Here is a 13,342-nt window from a genome sequence, read left to right on the forward strand (position 1 = left end):
AAGGCAAAACATCTCTGCTAAATATAATAAACTTCTAAAGTGATGCTTTCTAATTAACATCAGAGAGCTCATGGACATTTTTATTCTGTGATGTCATATCTGGCTGCCATCTGTTCCTCACTGCTGCAAAATAAAAACCTGTATAAGGCCTCTCTGTTCTGTTTTGAGGCATAATTTGAAATGTGCACTTCTCCTTTACTTTGTAGTCATTTCAGCTTTTATTGTAGCTGGCACTGGAAGGGAGAGGCAGCCATTTGATGTGATTTAGTGTGAAATCCTGGACATCGGGGCCATTCCTTGCACTTTTGTGGTTGCGAGGACCTCATTTATTTCATGGCATGGTTTGCTTTGTTTTGAAAATGCCACATTGGACACGACTGCAAGCATGAAAATTGCCCGTCTGTTTACATTTGCTGCTGTGTGTCCTTTTAAGTCTGTCTCGGGCTACAGATTTGCAGCATGTAAAGGAAACCGTGAACTTAAAGAGACTTCTCTTTGGTCTGGCACTGAACCAGCATGACAGTATCCACCAGGTTTAGTCAACACAAACACTAAAAGGTAACGGAGAATAAGGATATACACACAGATGTGTGTCCAGCAAACTATTGTGCATAAACTGCCTAAACTAAGTAAAGAGTGCTTCATTCGATTTATATCAATAATTAAGGTAGTATTAAGCTGACAGGAAGTTTAGTGACTGTCCTGACATTAAATTAAGGCAGGGGTGTTAAACTCCAGGCCGGTGTCCTGCAGGTTTTAGATATCACACTGGGTCAACACACCTGCATCAAATGATTAGTTCATTAGCAGGCCTCTGGAGAACTTCAAGATATGTTGAGGAGGTCATTTAGCCATTTAAATCAGCTGTGTTGGATCAAGGACACATCTAAAACCTGCAGGAAAACAACCCTCTAGGCCTGGAGTTCGACATCTGTGAATTAAGGGAACACTGGCTCAAGTCAGGTGAAATCCAGGGTTTGGAGTTTTGGGTTATTCTCCGTTTGTGCAGGTTTCAGCTGGCAGCAGAGTTAGCACCGCCCACACGGGCCAAGGACACTGTCACGAGAGGAAGCAGCCAAGAATAATTCGTATAGCGCTCACTTCACAGAAAACAAACGACAACCGCTGGAACCACCGTGAATGTGTAGTGCACTATGGCCGGTTAGCTCAGTTGGTTAGAGCGTGGTGCTAATAACGCCAAGGTCGCGGGTTCGATCCCCGTACGGACCACGGTTCTCCTATTGGTAATTTAATATCTGACGCGTCATTGAACTGCCGTGAGTTTTCCACGTTGTGCATGATTTCATCGACATGCAGTTCAAACAAATTTTCTGTTTGTTTTGGGTTTTTTTCCAGGTTAACTGTTACAAGGACACCAGTCTTTTCCTACTGAAGACGACTGCCAGGTTTATACTTTCAGGGACAACGCAGCCCAAGACTTTGTTTTTTTCCATCTTTAAAAAGATGGGAATGCAGAACACAATTCTCTAGGTTCATATGATACACAGTGACGACAGTGCTTTGAAGTAAGGGCACAAGGTCACACTGTGTTTCCAGAATTGGCTCTGTGCTTTTACTACCATGGGTCCACGTTTATACCTCGTGCTGGTTCAGATTACTGACACATGCATAATGCCATGTGGTATACATGGCCTCATATCTGCTATCTGCATTACAATAATAAATTTGACCTCAGTGTTCTCATCTACCTTTAACTGATCCAGTTTTGACACAGAGCTCTCATGTAGGAAGATTCTACAAGCACTGGTAACTTATTTTTAGATGAGGTGATCCATGGACTGAAAGTGAATGGAAAGTCATACACTTTCAATTATCCCCTCAGACTTCAGCTTCTTTTTCTCAGAAATCTTCACAGTCATAATATAAAGTATGTAGTAGTAGTATGTGGTAGTAGTCGTGGGAAGGGAAGCCAGGCCTCATATGTTTTCTCCAACTTCAGTTGTCATTTTAATGAAAGCAATTTGTTTAATGGTTTCGGCCATTCTCTGCTCTTCTAATTTCTCACTGACTGTAAAATGGACCACATGAAACAGCAACCCTCTGAATGCCACAGTGAATATGTGGTGAAACACAGTTTTGCACTCTCACAATCTGAAGGCTGAGCAGGACTCCCTTGAGATGAGGCTCTGCTCCACTCTGATTACCCAGGGGTTTGTCAGATGAAGCCAGCTTTGAATTTGATTGATTTTTTTAGGTTTTAAGTAAATAATAATGTCACTACACTGCTGCTACAGCAGTTAACTCGTCGTGGTAGGTGTACACCAAAACCTGAACTTGAGTATGGAGAAAAAAATTTGGACTGTCAGTATTAGAACGTGACATGTGCCAGTGCAGTAGTAGCACAGCAGCAATTTCACTGACCTTAACAACTTAGAGGAGGAACATTTGTGGACACAACAGACTTTTCAAGCCAGCAAAAAGGATTCTGTGAATGACTTGGTGAGGATTTCTTCAACATTCACAGTGGTTGTGAGCAAGTCTGTCTTTGCACACAGGATGCTTTTCACTCTTTTTAAGTCCACTTCTTGTACACAACTGTTTTCAAAGCAATGGCATTTTTTAATACACAATTTAACACTGTTCAATGAAAAATGTGGGGATAAAAAGGCAACAAAGGATGAACCAGCATTGTGTATTTACTGGCATTTCTTTGGTTGAATCTATGGAAAATTGCAAAGATAAAACAGTTTGACAGACATAAAATAGTATTTTTGCACCATCTAGGTGATTTTTAAAGAGCTATTAGCTGTGTCAAAAGGAAACAGAAAAATATCCAACACAGCACCTGGACATTGATCCATCGGAGGTTCACTGACACGCCATAAGAAATTGTTTCAATAGAAGGGTGACTGTCAAGAAACCTTTGCAGTGAAACGGGGAGAAAAGGTAAAAGCCAATGGACAGTGTTGGGAAGGTTACTTTTAAAATGTATTCCATTACAGATTACAGATTACATGCCCCAAAATGTATTCTGTAACGTATTCCGTTACGTTACTCAATGAGAGTAACGTATTCTGAATACTTTGGATTACTTAATATATTATCATGCTGTTTACAACTACGTGAATGTACTATTGCTGTGATTTATTACTGTTACTGAAGGTTCGCGGCTCCGAACCGTAGTAAAGGGACCTCTGGCTAATACATCGGGTTCTGTGTCGGGCTCGTAGCCAAAAACTAGCTTTACTTTGTTGTCTGGGTCAACTTTGCTAGCAAGAGACAGAGAGAGTCGTTGAAAGGCTACTCCAACGGAACTTATTGTTTCGGAGGAAAACACGAACACGGTGTACAGTCGAGTCTTAATAGCTTACTTACAACTGGGCTCGTCAGGCACTCTTCTTGGCTGCAGTGGTTATTATTACATTTACATGCTTCCAGCTCCTGTTTTTGCTCGATGACAACTTGTACTTTTCCTTTTTCTCCCTCCTCGGGCTCACAGACACATAACGGGTATGGCAGTCCATTCTCCCTGCAGCACGGACTACACTGCCCATGATGCTACATCCTTTAGAGCTATGCCGGTAGCATTCTGCCTATTAGCTTAGCACAACAACAAAAAGGCCTCTCTCACCCAGGAAACACGCAGAGAGACAGCGTCACCTTGTAACCATGGCAACCATAACACTGCCGCCTGGAACAACAGAACGTAGCTGTCAAACAAAACCCAAACAGGCCTGACCCGTGACAATATGAAACAGGGAAGTACCGCCGTGTAATCCATTTATTTCAACAAAGTAACTGTATTCTAAATACCACCTTTTTAAACGGTAACTGTAACGGAATACAGTTACTCATATTTTGTATTTTAAATACGTAACGGCGGTACATGTATTCCGTTACTCCCCAACACTGCCAATGGAACGTGATCAAACATGGACTGGACTACCCAGAGCACCGACTTCAATATTATCAAAACAGTGTGAGATCGTCTTGATGAAGGAGAGAAGAAAAGACAGAAACATTTTAAAAAAGGACCAAAGAAACCTGGAGAAGTATTTTTGAAGGCTACTTAAAGATGTTACAAGAAAGCTGCCAAACAGAGTTCAGACACAGTTGAAGAATAAAGGCGGTTATACCAAATATTGACTTTCAAGCTTATTAGAATTGCTCAAACTCAACTTTTCCCTTGTATTCTCTATGTCCATATGTTTTCACATGTTTCAGTAACTCACTGCACATATTTTCTTTGCAAAATATAAAGAAATGAGGGGTGGCTCATGACTTTTGTGCATTACTGTATAATTGTTTTAAACAGTCAGGAAGCATGGGCGCTATTTTCATGTATTTCCAGGTTATATTGGACATACTAAAATGTTCAAATGTTGCACAGATTTTTCAGCTTCACTGATCAAGAGCCACGAGTGTTCTGTAACACATGACAGCTGCTGCTACAAAAATAATCGTGAGCTCTCCATACGTGCAAATGCTGTCCACATTGCAGAACACTTTGTCTTTCACATTTTCATTTCGGCATGTTTCTTTTGAAGTGGCTGAGATAACTGTTTCCGATTCAATGTTCAACCCTCTCATTGTTGTTTGCAGCGAGTCTCTAGACAGTTTGCAGATTTTAGAAAGAATTAACATGAAAAAAATAGCCCAAGGAAAGACTGGCAGACATCTGGATGTTCTTGTTTTTGTTGTTAGGGTTTTTATTATTATTTAATTTTGTTTTGTTTAAGAAAAAAAACCCACAACAGCACTTGAGTCACTGGCTCAGCATCTTTTGCACAGCTGCTTATGTTTAGGTAGGAACTGTTGTGGGTGAGGTCATTTTTTCCAGGGGTCAAAAGTGACTTCTTCCTCACATGATGTTACAGACGACTGCACAGGTGAGTCGAGGCGCTTTACCTTTTAGAAGTCTGTATTTGTTTACTGTCTCTCAAAATCAGTGGCCATTTTCAAAACAGCTTTGTGCACTTATTTCACCAGTTATTTTAAGTCTAACCTTTCATTTCAGTGGTCAGTGGAACATTAAAAATTGTACTTAGAATCCCCAGTAAAATGATATAAGTTCTGACAAGCTCTTAAACACCATTGGCTGAAATGCCATCCTAAAATATGACCCCATACTCCATGTTTCCCTTCCGCTTCTGATAAACAAGCTTCATTGATGGATCAGCTGAATCAGGTGCATTTCCTAGGTACTGTGTCAGGTATTTGCTGGATATTTTCCTATTTCTAATGGATGTGACTGCTGCTGCTGCTGCAAAAAAAAAAAAATTTTTAAGGCCTGCCACTTCTCCTTTTGTCCTCCATTAGTCCAGTTTTCTCATTGCTTTAAGCATGCACTGCATACCGTGTCAAGATATATATAAGTTTTCAGCTAATAGCTTTCTGGGAATCAACTTGTGGTATAAATAATTTTTTCAAGCTGTGAAACTGTGTTATCTTTGGCACAAAAGCCCAAATCTTTCGTTAAATGTGAAAACTATTTTGAATGAAAATTAAATTCATGTAGTATTTCCAACATTCGCCCTTACAAAACTAGGATAGGCCCAAACAAAAAATGTGCACTGAGTATTTTGACATGTGGGCTTCATAACTTAAAAAAACAAGTTTCATAAAATTAAAACTGACTTATTTTAAGACATAGTGAAAATAAAATCAAACAATACCCCTACAATGTAATTATAATCTGATCACACATTTTTTTCAAAGTAATATGGGCTGATTAAGCTTTGTGATTGTTTGTAATCTGTTTGCCTAAACAGTTTCATGTAACACCCAATCCTGCTCAGGTACCTATAAGAGCTGCATGTCACAGCCACTGTGCTGATAAACCACTGAAACTAACTTGCTGCTGTTTTAGGAGCATCAACAGGAACCAGAAACCAGGTTGTTGATTGATAATCTGACTGCTCTGAAATTCAGTGGGTGGTTCTGTTTATTTTATTGTAACATGTGCAGTTTGAGTCTGGAGACGCAGACGTACGAGGACAATCATAACTTCTGTTAGTATCTGGATCAGGTGGAGACATTCTGTTCAGCAGTCTCATGATAGCTGGAGAGTGTTTTTACCTCACAGGGAATACCTTGGATGTGAAAAGAGATTACATAAAACACTGTGTACTAATATGATCCACTGGGGGGCAGTCTTCGCCAACACTGTGATCTCAAAGTGAGCAAAATATTGTTTGCCATTTCCAGATGTCAAAACGTAAAAGACCAAAAAAGCTCCCATTAAAACTAGTAGTATTTGGATAACAGCATAAAAAAAAGAAAATTCCTCTTTTTTCACGTCTCTTCTCGCTGCTCCAACTGCAGTGGGGGTGTTGTTTAAAATTTCATTAACAGCAGTAAACGATCTTTCACATCCACACAAAAACTGTTTCCATGTGGGATGATGAGTCATAAGCATGAGACCAGAGGAAGACTCCAAGAGGATGTGGGAGACTGAACAGAGGATGGTGATGAGAAAAAACAAAGAGGATCAGAAAGGAGGAGGAGATGAAAGCTGGGGCTGTGGGAGCCAAAGTGAAAGAGCTGGTAGATGCGAGGAGGGCAAAGGGAATGTTACAGAGGCATTGCTACAGGAGTGCCAAGTGGAGAAATCAACAAAAGATAAAGAAATAAAATTATATCATTCTCATGACTAGTGCAGCTGTTTTCATGACCATGTGACCTCAGTTAAGAGTTCCCAGATAAAGGTCCATGGGGCTCCGAGCCCTCACATGTCCAATCTAAGAGATTTCCTAATCTGCTATTAAAAGTGGAGATATCCTGTAGGAGCAAACTTGGCTTCGACTGTGCCTCTGCCAGCCAAACCTGAATGGCTCTTTTATGAGTCCACCGTGTTTCATTTATGTCCTGCTCCCGGGGACATGACCTTCTGACTTTAAGTAATTAAAGAGGAAATTAAGGTAGGAAAATGAATACAGATCACCGGTAGAGTAAAGGGAAGACAAGCAAAAGTGTGTTGTCATTTAATACAGCTTTAAAGTTGACTTGATTTTAAAAACAAAACATTTTTAATGCCATTTATTATAAATCACCATTGAGTGCCAGAAGTCTTTTTTTTTTTTAAACCAGGACAGCTTCAGTGTTACACAATGCTTTCTGGAAAGTTTTAAGCTGAGGGATATGGCTAAGGGCACACAGCAGACATGGCTCTTGCAATATGTGAGTCTCAGCCAGCTGGAACATTCATAATACACTTCTACCCCAACTGTCTGCTTTAGTTATATTTGATAAAAACTGTAAATTCTAGATATTTGGGGGTTTTCTGCTTTAAAAGAAAATATGTCTGGCAAAAATCCATGTTTATCATGCTGCAAACAAAAAACAACACTGAATGTATCCCACTAACATGTACATGTTTAAAAAAAACAGAAATAGTAGAAATTACCAGTATTCCTAGAAGAATTTCACTCCTAACCATAATTAGGCTTAAGATCAATGCTAACCATGCTTTTAGCACCTGTCATGTTGACTGGATGACTAATAACTCTTAAAAATGAAAAAAGGAAAAAAAAAACAGAGTTTTTAGTCAGGCCAGGATTTAATGGTTTTGATGGCTGGGGCCCAGTTTAGGGAGTCAATAAATAGCTGAAGCATGCAAAGCAAAAAGGCACGCATCAACAAACTGTAGTATTCTAATTCTAGTGCACTGTTTTGTATGTTGTTTGTTTTTTAACCATTAGTGCCATCTGTAACCTTTTTTTAAAACAGGAAGTTAAACTCCTGGCATTAAGTAACTCTTTTGCATGAGTGTCTTTGACTTTGATGGCAGAAGGAAAAACTGTGCAGACCCCACTCCAAAATGCTGTACACAGGTTCAAACCATGCAACCTCTTGCTTTGACACAATAGCACAAACCACTGTTCCACCCAAGAGTTATTTATGAGCATGTGGAAGGTTTAGTCTATGCTAAAAAGAAAATTGAAGACAGAAGCTCATTTTGTCTCATATGACATTAAATGTCAACCTATGATGTACCTAGAGGTAAAAAGAAAGAAAGAACAGAGTGCTGCTGCTGGCTGCACTTTGAACACCCTGGAACAACTCCAAAAAAAGCAAGAGCAAAATGTTTTGAGTGCTTGCCCCCTTTCTCATTTCTCAGTTTGCACATCCTCCATTCCTTTTCTCGCCTGCTTTCCTCGTGTCTTATTCCCTCCTTCCTGAGATGCATGTGGAAAAGGTGAGTAAAAGACACAAGAAGAGAGAAGGTGAGGCAACAGGCATTTATTGTGTGTGTGTGCGCGCTGAAGAAGGTATGATCTACCTCTATCAGCTTATCACCGTTACCAGCCAGCTCACCTGCCTTTCATTAGCTCTTGTGTGTATTTTTCATCTATTCCTCCCCAGAAAGTAATTTCAGCTGTTGTGTTAACTCATAGTTGAGTTATTACTAGTCTGTCACTGCCTCTCTTGCAACATAGACCACATTCCTACCTTACCGATTTTAACCCCATTACCCACCTACCTTTTGTTTACTCAGTATGGGTTTATGACAAAATGCCTGTTGAACTAATGACATTCCCTTCATCATGAGCTGTACAATGTTTAGTGCTAATTATGTCAAAAATGTAGCAAATAACCTGAAAGACATGCTAACATATCACCATGATGCTACAGAAACAGCAGCAAAATCAGAAGATAATGAAAGGTAAGAAAAAAACTCCATTTACTGAACTTGATGATGATTACAATTTATACCCGGAATAAAGACCTAACCTCACCTTGTGATAAAGCTTTAAAGCTCTTATAGAATTGGCTTTAACTGTATATTAAACTGATTTACCTGTTTTTACTGTCTGTCCATTCACTGTAGGTTTCTTTAAATCACCATTTTGAAGTGCTTGTGTTTCCAAAGGATTAGTCCCAACATTTCACTCTGGTTAAAAGTAAGCCACAGTCTCTCAATGCCATATTATTATTTTAGCTTTCCCTGAATTCTCTGGATAGTTCTGTGCAAGGCTGAGGAACATTATGTCATGTGGCTTTATGTTCCCCCCAGATCCAAATAATAGTTTGGATATGTTATCTTTGGATATTCTGGAGGCTCAGGTTCAAGGTTGGTTGTTTTCTTATGTTTTATTGTTTGTTTTTTTTTACTATTCTCGAATGCTGTACAAATAATTTGGACATCTCTTCCCATTGGCACTGTGTAGCTTTAGAGAACACCCAGCAATTTAAAAAGCTATATGTTATGTATAGAACACATAATGTAAATGTCCACAGTCCTGTGAATATGACACAGTATTTGCATATGGAAGAAGTCTTTATGGCCTAATTCTTAACGAGCATTAAGTTTGATGAAGATTAACAAACATCAGCTTATTTTTTATTGTGAAATTCACCATGGTACTGCACACATTCCATAAGACAAAGACTCAAAAACTACACAATTTTACATCGCAAAGGTCTAAAGATGAGTGCCTGAGTACGATGTTCATCTCAAGGAGTTCAAGTGCAGTGCCTGTACAAATGATGTGAGAATTGCACAATAAATTCAAAATAATGAACTTCCTGTTGTTTACATTGTGCTTTCTCATACATTTTGGGGGAACTTCACACATGCACATAAAAAGCAGACGTAGGGAAATTTCATTTAGATTTTCTACAGGGGCTCTGTAGAGCTGAACATTTGAACATTTTCAACCACTATGAACATCTGTGCAAATTGTTTGAGCATGTAGAAAAAATAGAAGAGGGTCCTATTGACATTTGCTAAAGTTGAAGGTACACACTAAGCTGAGCACAGTCACTGAATCACAGCAGCTTAACGGACTGTGACTCATATAATTCCAGCTGTGCGGTTCTAAAATAGTTCTCACAACCTGCATGATGGTGTGATTAATAAAAGCTAAGTAGATATGGTGAGAATCACGTAGTTTATTACCAAGTGTTTGAGCTCCATGCCAGAGTTTGTCAGAGTTTGAGGAACAGCTGCAACCAGTATGAAGATGTGTGCAATACTAAAACTTAGAGGTGTTTTGGGAACAGTTTGTTTGGCTCACATCTACATTAATTACAGAGTTTTGCATTGTGTTCTGAGACAGACTGAAATATATTGTGTTGGGAAGCTGCTGAGCTGGCACATGTGCAGATCCCAACTTACAAAGACCAGAGGACTGCAGAAGGTCCCACATCATATGAAGAAGAGTCTATGCATTGCAGTAAAAACACAAAGGATGTTTCAATGTGGACTTCTAAATGAAATCTTTTTCCTTGTATTTTGTTTGCTGTAGCTGTATTTGTTCATTGGTTTCCTGCTTAAGGATCAGAGTATCATACAGTGGGTTGTTGACTGACTGGTGCAAACTTAAAGATGGTGTGTTTTTGCTCATTTTTTCTGCTTCTGATGTGTAAGAACATGTCTCCTGTATTTGCATCCGCCATAAAATCTATGCCTATGACTTACAGTCAGCCTTTTCTTCTGGAAACCACCTCACCAACACAAGTCACAACCATAATTTAGCTATTGCTCACTCTTGCAATCCAGGCAGTTAGTATGCACTAAACCAGAATTAGAGGAATTTCAATGCAAAATAGACCAGACCTAATCTGGGTAAACATAAAAAGGAAAACTGAAGATTGTGGTTTACTTTGCTTCAAATTCAACAAAGGTGAAAATCTGGACTGCAGATTGTTATGGAACAAGTCTACAAAAACCACTTCCATGTGACTTTGCACTGGTTGGCAGTCTGGAAATAAACCAAAAAACCTTAACTGACAGAGTGAGGTGCTCAAATAAAAGCTGTACTTGTTTTTCTGGACTTGCTGTGCGAGTGCCCCTCCTTTTTAAAATGATTGTTTCCATTTGTGCACGTCTACTTGAAGTTGACTTGTCATTGCAGCTTTTCTATGGGTTCCTGTGGTAGAAGCATATAAGCAGCCTTGTAAACAACTAAAAGTATTTTTGATCAACTCTGGGACAAGATTTCCTGCAACAATGAAGTGACTTGTTATCGTAAGCATTCCTTCAGCAGATTAATCTTAATTAAATTATCTACTTTGCAAACACTTTTCACACTGATGACTCAGGATGGAAGGAATGTTTTCCTGATAGACAGGAAATGGACGTAAGTTTTACTGCTGTCGGATTAAAGTACCTCAGCATGAAATGGAAAAAAGAAGGGGGGGGAACCATAATGGCTACAGTTTGTCAATTTGTTGGCTAAACAACAAATCTTGAATTTTTGTTCTTAAGACACCAAATCACTATAACGGAGAGAAGGGTTTTATGAATTTTTCAGTCAGTATGAAATAAAACTGGCTTCGCAAAAATTAGACTGCTCCTGGAAAAACAAGTGGATAATCATCAATAAACAAAAAAACTCTTGGAACATGTTTTTAAGGGTCTGACAATCAATGCTAAGTTGAGCTTAAAGGCTCTGTGTGTCTACACAGGTGGTTATAATGTTGACTTCTTGTTAGGTAGTATCTGGCAAGAAGGTGAGCTATGTCATACTAACACAGTAGTAACATCGCTCCTGTGCCACAGACTGTATATAAAAGGATTTATTTGTTAGTGTATCCATTTTCTCCCACTTGTCCAATTCCAAGTCACAGGAGGGGCTGGACTTAATCCCAGCTGTCATAGGGCAAGAGGTTGGGTACACCATGGACCGGTTGGTAGTCTGACACAGACAAACAGGCAACCACTCACTCCAACAAGCAATTTCAGATAACCAAATAATCTATCCCTTCATGACATTGGATTGTGGGAGTGTGCCAACTGCACACAGAAAGGCCCCAGTCTGGATTTTAACCTGGGACATTCTTCCTGTGAAGGCCTCCACCACAATGTTGTTGCCTTATGTCTTGGATTAGCGCTGGAAGTGATAGTCCCATTCGTTCTGCATTCTCTGTAAACTCAACCTGCAGCAGGTGCAGAACATGACCCAGGTGCAGATGATGCAAATAATCTCGAAACAATCATGTTAGTGACTCTAAATGTATGTCCTCATAGTTTTGAAGGTCTAACAAATTGTCCTTAGCTTTTGGCTATACAATAGAGATGGGTAAGAAAAATCTGCCAAAGGACCAAAGGTTTTGAACCAGCCTCATACAACAGGTAGAGAAGCCATAAATAGATTTAAAAGTCAACACTAACATTTTCAAATCAGTTCCGATACATACTAAGAATCCAGTGTGCTTCGGCCACGCAAACAACAGGTGATGTTGTTACCTCTTTGTCCTTGTTTGAAACCCAAACTGTTAAACCTGCAAATAAGTATAGACAAAAGATGAAGAATTACATTCATAAAGTTTCAAATTTCCTCTTAAAAAGTGAGTTCCTAATGTTTTGGTTTATTGAAAATCTTTATGAGTCAAGCTGTCATCCACATACAAACACAGGAAGCTCTGTTGGACATGCACCTGAACAGTGTAATGAAGTGTTTTGACATGAAACATTTTCCTGGCAAACTGCACACGACGTCAGATTTCAAGCATCTGTCGCTCTTTAAACAACCTGAGGAACGTGATGTGAAAATACTCCTTAATCTGTTTCTCTTCCACTGGAAGCAGCTGAATTCCTCTTGTGGTGATGTTGCTACCTTACATGGAGGTCAGGGACCTCAAGGAGTCAGTCACTGTAAATGAGCCCAGTTCCCTTTCCCTCAGTACTAATCAGTTTGCAGCCTCTGAAGTGAATTGCGGGCAGTTTCTTAATCATCCTCAAAACCCTGTTTCTTTTGTTAACAAGTATTGTTGGGTCAAGAGTGCATTTATGGTTTTAATGTATGCTGAGTACAGGCAAAGTGGTATGTAATCAGTAAGAGCTGCACTGTGTTTGTTGTTGGAAGCCTCGGTGGGATTTTACTGCAAGATTTAACTGAACCAAAGGAAAAGGCTATGAATGTAGAACTCATTTGTGGGAAGAGATCCCAACTTTATAACTGGCGGTTTCAGCTATTTCAGAAGTTATACGGTTATCTTTGTTTCATGGAGCATAAACATAATGCATAATTGTCCTCATCATAAGTGCCTACAATCCATTACTACTCCCAGATTTTTCTGATTAAAACTTAAATATTTAGAGTTTAAAGAAAGATTTTCAGTGTTAAGTGGCATTTTGCTCTGGTAACAATAGCTCATGAAAACAACTGGAATTATGTGATTTGGCCACGATCTAATGTGAATTACATTTCTATTATTCTATTAGGGGATTTGTTTTTTATTAGGGCAGATGCAACTCCCTAAGTAGCAGGTTTATTGTACAAAATAGGGACGTTCCTCCATGACAAACTTCTTGTTCAACTTAGCATTAGACATCAGAATCACACAAGCTTAACTAGCCTTCTACTTTATTGAGAAATATCTGATCTAAATTATCAGACTGTGAAAATACTTCCACGAGGAATCTGTCAGCCCC

General features: G+C 39.2%; 1 non-coding gene across 1 annotated transcript; it reads left to right on the forward strand.

Moving 5' to 3' along the window:
• Positions 1 to 1,156: 1,156 nt before the first annotated feature.
• trnai-aau (transfer RNA isoleucine (anticodon AAU)) lies at positions 1,157 to 1,230 on the forward strand. Its single transcript has one exon. It is a non-coding gene; the product is annotated as a tRNA-Ile (tRNA).
• The last annotated feature ends 12,112 nt before the right edge of the window (positions 1,231 to 13,342 follow it).

Source organism: Neolamprologus brichardi, chromosome 16 (assembly GCF_056152115.1).
Source record: "Neolamprologus brichardi isolate AB-2024 chromosome 16, ASM5615211v1, whole genome shotgun sequence".
Classification (NCBI taxonomy): domain Eukaryota; kingdom Metazoa; phylum Chordata; class Actinopteri; order Cichliformes; family Cichlidae; genus Neolamprologus; species Neolamprologus brichardi.